The sequence below is a fragment of the Choloepus didactylus genome, chromosome 4 (genome assembly GCF_015220235.1).
Source record: "Choloepus didactylus isolate mChoDid1 chromosome 4, mChoDid1.pri, whole genome shotgun sequence".
In the NCBI taxonomy this organism is placed as follows: Eukaryota; Metazoa; Chordata; class Mammalia; order Pilosa; family Megalonychidae; genus Choloepus; species Choloepus didactylus.
Window position 1 is genome coordinate 113,617,295 of NC_051310.1, and position 6,652 is coordinate 113,623,946.

Consider the following 6,652-nt stretch of genomic DNA (forward strand, 5'->3'; position numbering starts at 1 on the left):
GGGATGGAATTGTAGACCAGGTGACTCCTGGTGACCCTTGGCGCCCTAAACCCGCCAAGAGTCAAAGATGCTAGTATCTCTACTAGGGAGGCATCTGGAAACATTGGGAAGCCACCTAAATATGATCCATGTAGATGTATGCAAATTGTACACAAATCACATGCAAATGTAGGCAGGGCCTGTTCTAACCATCACAGGCCATGAGCTGGGCTAAGATAGTCAGGGGTCCAGACAGTATTGTCGAAGCTGAGGTGCCTCGGTGGAATCTGGGTCCCGAGATGTCAAATGGTCTGGAGGCCTGTACTGCCCCTTGTCCCCCTGCTGTCTCTGAGTCTGCTTGAAGCCTGTTCCAAATTGTCTATTGCTCTGTAACTAAAATATCTCCAAGCTTAGGGTTTAGCATAACATTTATTTTGCTCACAAATCTGAATTCAGGCAGCTCTGGGCAGGACTGCTGGGCTGCTGGAAACCTGGGAGCTGGAAGTATCTGAAACCCCCTCATGCACCCCTCTGCTGGCTGACTCCGGCTGTCAGCCGTGGGGCCTTATGTAGCCAGGGCTGTCAGCCCCAGCACCTGCACGCAGCCCCTCCGTGTAGCCTGCTCCTCCCCACGGCACAGTGGCTGGGTTCCGAGGGCAGGCAGCCTGAGAGGCAGAGCCCGGAGGAGACTGCGCATCCTTTCTAACCTAGCTCTGGATCTCACACAGCATCACCTCTACTGTGTTCTAGTCACCATAGTCCATTCATTAGCAGCCATTCACTAAGGTCAGCCATATCCAAGGGTGGGGAATTAGATGCCACCTTTCGATGGGAGGAGAGTCAAGGAATTGGTGTGTGTGTTTTAAGTTGGGCATGTGCATGGGACGGAGACAGAGGGCACAGCCTGGTGGGGCTGCTGGCAGGGCTGCAGGGAAGGAAGTGCCCCCAATTCCCACCCTAAGCCCTGTTACTGGATCTCATCCCTATTATTAGGGAAGGTCCGCCCCAGGGGTCCAGTCCTGGGGCTACTGAGAGGGAACCAGTCCCCTATGAACTCCTGGAAAGGGTCTTCTCTGCTCTGCCCACTCCCTCTCCTCATGTGTGAGGGGCGAGGGAGACCAAGGGCAGCTAGTGCAAGCCTGAGAACCCACCTGCCCAGGATGGTAGACCCCAGCATGACAGAGCTGGGTGGGACCACTGACCACTCATGGAACAGACGAGGAAACTGAGGGCTCATGCAGGACATGAGTTGTCCAAAGTCACAGAGAAGTTAGAGGCAGAGCCAGGGCTGGAACCCAGGACACCAGGACAAGCTGCACCCCACCTGGGGCCCTTTCTACTTCTGGCTCCAGCCAGCCTGGCCACAATCGGACCCACAGAGCTGGACTGAACCCCAGAGCCCAGAGGGAGGGGAGTGGGAGCAGGTATGGGCAGTGTGAATATAGAAGGTGCATGGCTTGTTACCTGGAGTTTTGGGGGTGCGGCAGTTGGGGAGTCACCTGCTTTGGACAGGTGAGAAATCTGGGTTGGAACCGGGGAAGGGGCTGTGGGAGTAGCCATGGGGGACCTGACCTGAATTCTGGGGTCAGGCTTGAGGCAGGGAGGGGACATCAAAAGCCATGACCCTTCCACAGAGAGGTATTAAGGGGACTGATTTGGGGACCCTGCTGCAGGCTTGGGCCTTCAGGGAGTCATGCCAGAGCAGGGGGTGGGAGAGCAGAGGGCTGAGAGAGGGGCAGGGGAGGAGCCAGGCTGACTGAGAAGGGAAGGGTCGAGCTCCCTTGGGTTCCAGAAGGAGGGATGCTGGACTTTGAGCTCCCGAGCACACAGAGGGCCTCTTGGTCACCCCATGCCACCCGCCCACTGCCTCAGTGCAGGACCTGGCCCTGGCGACCGCTCCAAAATGCCCAAAGGCTGCCTGGCTCTGGCTCAGCAGCCCCTCCTCACTGCTGGGCCTCTTTCTCCAGATCCTCCCACTGCTCTTTGGGGGGGCCATCCCCCTGAATGCTCCCGCTGCCTTGTGCTGCCCTGGCCCCTGAAAGTGTCTCCTTGCCTCATAAGCTGGCTCCCCAGTGAGGTGGTAACCTGTCTTGTTGGAATTTATGTTCCCAGCACCTACTGGCAATTGTTCAGTGAAGGAAGGAAGAGGATATCTAACTGGAGTACTGGGGAATTGTCACAAAGCTACAGAAAAAGAAATCCTTTGGTCCAATCCCTGGCTAGTAGAGCATTGTCTTTTTTTTTTTCTTTTAAGAGCATTTGTGGGTTTATAGAAAAATCATGCAGAAAATACAGCATTCCCATATACCCCCTCCCAACACACACATACAGTTTTCCCTATTACATCAACACTTTGCATTAGGCTGGTGTCTCTGTTACAGTTGATGAAACAATATGGAGTTTGGTGCCTGGAAGCTTGGAATCATCTTCCCCATGGCCACTGAGTCCTCCGTGTTTGGGGCTGCAGCAGGGTGGAGAGAACCAGGTCCCCAGGAGGAGCAGGGAGCAGGGAGAATTGCCATCCATGCCCAGCTCAGGTGTCACCTTATATGGGGGGCCCTTCCGAACCCCAGCCAGGGCTGCAGTTGGCCACATGCCCTGGGCCCTTTTCCACTGAGGACTAGCCCAGGGTGCCAACACCATCACTGAGAGTGATGAGCTCTGCCTCCTGATGAGAAGGCAGGAGTGGCTCCGGGTGTGGACAAGGGAGTCCAACCGACATAGTTTGAACCCCAGGCTCTGCCACTTCCTAGCCGTGTGACCACGAGCAGATGATTTAACTTCGTTAGGCCTCAGCTTCCTCATCTGAAATATGGGGCTGATAAGTCCCTACCTCAGAGGATTGTTGACCCAACCAGCCCTTTTGCAGAAATTGACAAGTTGATCCTAAAATTCATATGTTAATTCAAGGGACTCAGAATAGCCAAAACAATCTTGTAAAGGAGTTGATGGTATACTTTGGATGGTTTATATGGTGTATGAATATACCTCAATAAAATTGCATTAAAAAAAGAAAAGAAGTTGGAGGACTCACATGTCCCAATTTCAAAACTTCCTACAAATCTGTAGTAATTAAGACAGAGTGGTACTGCCATAAGGGTAAACATGTAAATCAATGCAATAGAATTGAGAGTACAAATAAATGCTCACATTTATGGTCATATGAATTGCCAAGACAACTTGTGGGGAAAGAGTAATCTTTTCAACAAATGGTACTGGGACAACTAGAATTATAAAATTCTTAGAATAAAATATAGGTATGTATTTTATGACCTTGGATTAGGCATCAGTTTCTTAGCTATGACAACAAAAGCACAACAAAAGGAAAAATAGATAAATTGGACATCATCAAAATAAAAAATGTTTGTGCTTTAAATGACATCATCAAGAAATTGCAAAGACAATCCACAGAATGGGAGAAAAATTTTGCAAATCATATATCTGATAAGGGACTTGAATCTCGAATATATAAAGGACTCTAACAACTCAATAATTAAGAAACAAATAATCCAATTACAAGACGGTCAAAGGATTTGAATAGACATTTCTCCAAAGAAGATACACAAATGGCTGATAAGTAAAATGAAAGATGCACATCATTAGCCATCAAGGAAATGCAACTCAAAACCCCAAAGAGATAACACACCCACTAGGAGGACAGATAATAATAAGTGTTGGCCAGGATGTGGAGAAATTGGTGGGCTTGTAAAATGGTACAGTCACTTTGGAAAACAGTCTGACAGTTTCTCAAAAGCTAACCATAGAGTTACTATATGACCAAGCAATTCCATTTGTAGGTATATACCTAAGAGAACTGAAAATATATGTTGACAGAAAATCTTGTATACCAATGCTCATACCAGGATTATTCATAATAGCCAAAAAATAGAAATAACCCAAATGCCCATCAGCTGAGGAATGGATAAATAAAATGTAGTGTATCCATGCAGTGGAATATTATTAGGCAATAAAAAGGAAATACTGATACATGCTACAACATGGATGAACCTTGAAAACATTATGCTTAGTGCAAGAAGTTAGACACCAAAGACCACACATTTTATGATTCCATTTATATGAAATGTCCAGAATAGGCCCATCCCTCCAGACAAACTGGTTTGGTGGTTGCCTAGGGCTGGGGCATGGGGACTGAGGGGAAATAGGGTATAACTGCTAACAAACAGGTAAGGGGTTTCTTTTAGGAATGATGAAAATGTTCTATAATTGATTCTGGTGACAACTTCACAACTCTTTAAATATATTAAAAACCACTGAATTGTACATTTTAACGGGTGAATTGTATGGTATGTGAATTACATCTTGATAAAGCTGTTATATAAAGAAGGGTTGTTGAGAGGATTCAATGAGTTCATGTAAGTGAAGTGTGGAGCACAATTCAAGTATTTAAACGATTCCATTGTTGCAGGCAGAGAAACTGGCGTGGGAAGCGCAAAGAGGCCCAAGGCAGGGATGAGATAAAGAAGACGAGCTGGAAGGGACCCCTGCACCCAGCCTGGCCTCCGTGGAGGGGAGGGAGCCTCTGGGCGCTCAGGGGCAGCCTACAGCCAGAGGTAGCCCCGCAGCTCGGCCGCAAAGGGCTGTAACTGGAGGAATTTGCTGCCACACTGTGGTCTTTGCTAGTATTACCGCTATGGGCGGAGGCCTTGACCTGCACGTTCACCAGCATATGTGGGTGGGGGTGGGAGAGAGAGAAACCCAGCCCTCAATGAGCTGACAATCTATAGACTGGAATACAGATAGCTGCAATCCATCCATCCGAGTGAGCACTTGGATGGACACCAGCAACAAGCTATGGAAACAGAAGAAAATGGTATTCATTGAAGTGTGGGATTAAGGCAGGTTTAACAGAGGAGGAGTGGAGACCAAGGAAAGGGCATTCAAAGCCGAGGGCATAGTGTGAGCAAAGGCTTGGGGGTGTGAATGCACACAGGAGATCACAGCACAGGAGGCTGTCGTTTCCTGCATGGGACCTGGCACTTGGGGGGGCAGGGTGGTGCCAATAAATGGATGAATTCACTACTAGGTTTCCAGAACCTGGGCTCTTTGCACAGTTGATGTATCTGAGCACAGCCTTAGGTGGTTTCCAGGTAGAAAGGAAGTCAGGGAGAAGGTCAGATCACCTGGAGATTCTTTTGGGGCTGGGGGTGGGGGGTGGAGGGTCTGTGGAATCCTAGTGCACTAATGAAAATGAGGAGCCTTCTGTTCCTGCTTCTACAAGCGTGGAGTTTCATAGAGCACCTCCACGTTGCATCCTGAGACTTCATACAGTCTTGCAGCCTTCCTTCTCTGACCCACTTGACAGAGAAGGAAATGAAGGCCCAGAGACATGGGGCGGTGGACCTAGGGCTGGATCCCTGGCCTCCTGACTCTAAGCCCATGCTGTCTGCTGCCTTGTTATCTGTATTTAGAGCAGAAGGGGGCAGGGGAACTGTCTAAAATGGAGATTTTCTTTTTGAAGAGTGAGGAAATGGCAGACGCCGGAGTAAAAAGGTGGAGGAAGTTAGATATGTGCTAAAATGTATGTTGGACTGGAACCTGCCTTAGCTCCCCATGGCTCACAGACCAGTCAACACCTTTAGCCTCAGCATTCAGGGCCCTTACGAGAGGCGCTGTAGCCTCGTGGTTAAGAGCATCGGCTTGGGTTTGTGATCCCTGCTCCGCCACCATCCAGCTGTGTGACCTTGTGGATGTCCCTTAACCTCTGGTGCCACCATCTGTAAACTCCAAATAACGACAGCACCAACCTCATAGGTTGCTTTGAGCAGTAAAGGAGTCATTGTATGTAAAACGCTCAGGACAGTGCTTGCTGCATTTATTATTATTGTTGTTGTTGTCATTATTATTGTTAATCTGAGAAGAGCCTAATTTTCTACCTCCATCATCAACTCTAATCCCCCAAGTTGGGCTCCTGGCTTCTCCAGAATATGCCTGGCCCGGTGGTGCCTGTGGGTTTTTCCCGAGCTGTTCCTTCAGGCTGGAACCACACCACTCTTCCCTCCTTTCTCTCAAGATCCTTCTCAAAGGTCTCCTGCTCCAGGACAGAGCTAGACTCTCCTCAGCTAGAACCACTTCTCTTCCTGCCATCATCCGCCCTCTGCACCTTGCTTAACCTTCTCATACAGAGAACTATTTCTCCTATAGCATATTGTGCCCGATATGTGTGTCTGTCGTCCCTGCCTGGAGAATTTAGGTTGTAAGTTTTCCAAGACCAGGGACTGTGTCTGTGTCTTTCTTATCTCATTATACTCCAACAGTGCTGCCATGGAGTACCACTAGATACTCGATAAGTGTTTGTGGAACAAAGAAAGAAAGAAGGAAGGGAGAGAGGGGAGGGAGAAAAAAATGGAGAGAAAGGGGAGAGACAGGAGAGGTGAATTAGAGATAGCATCAAGAGACTTTAAGAGAAACCAGCCCCAACTCCTCTTATTTTCTAACAAAGTCAGAGAAAAGAGTGAGGAGTCTGGAGGCTTTGGGTGACTTTGCAGTTCTTCCTTGGGTCTTATTTTCACTCCTTGAGTGATGGCATTAAAACAGGCTTTAAAAACCTCAAAGTGGCTCTGGACTTGATATTTAGCCCACTGAACCTCCATTTCCTCATTCATAATAAGGATAATAATGATACTTAGCCAATTGGGTTGTTATGAGGATTAAA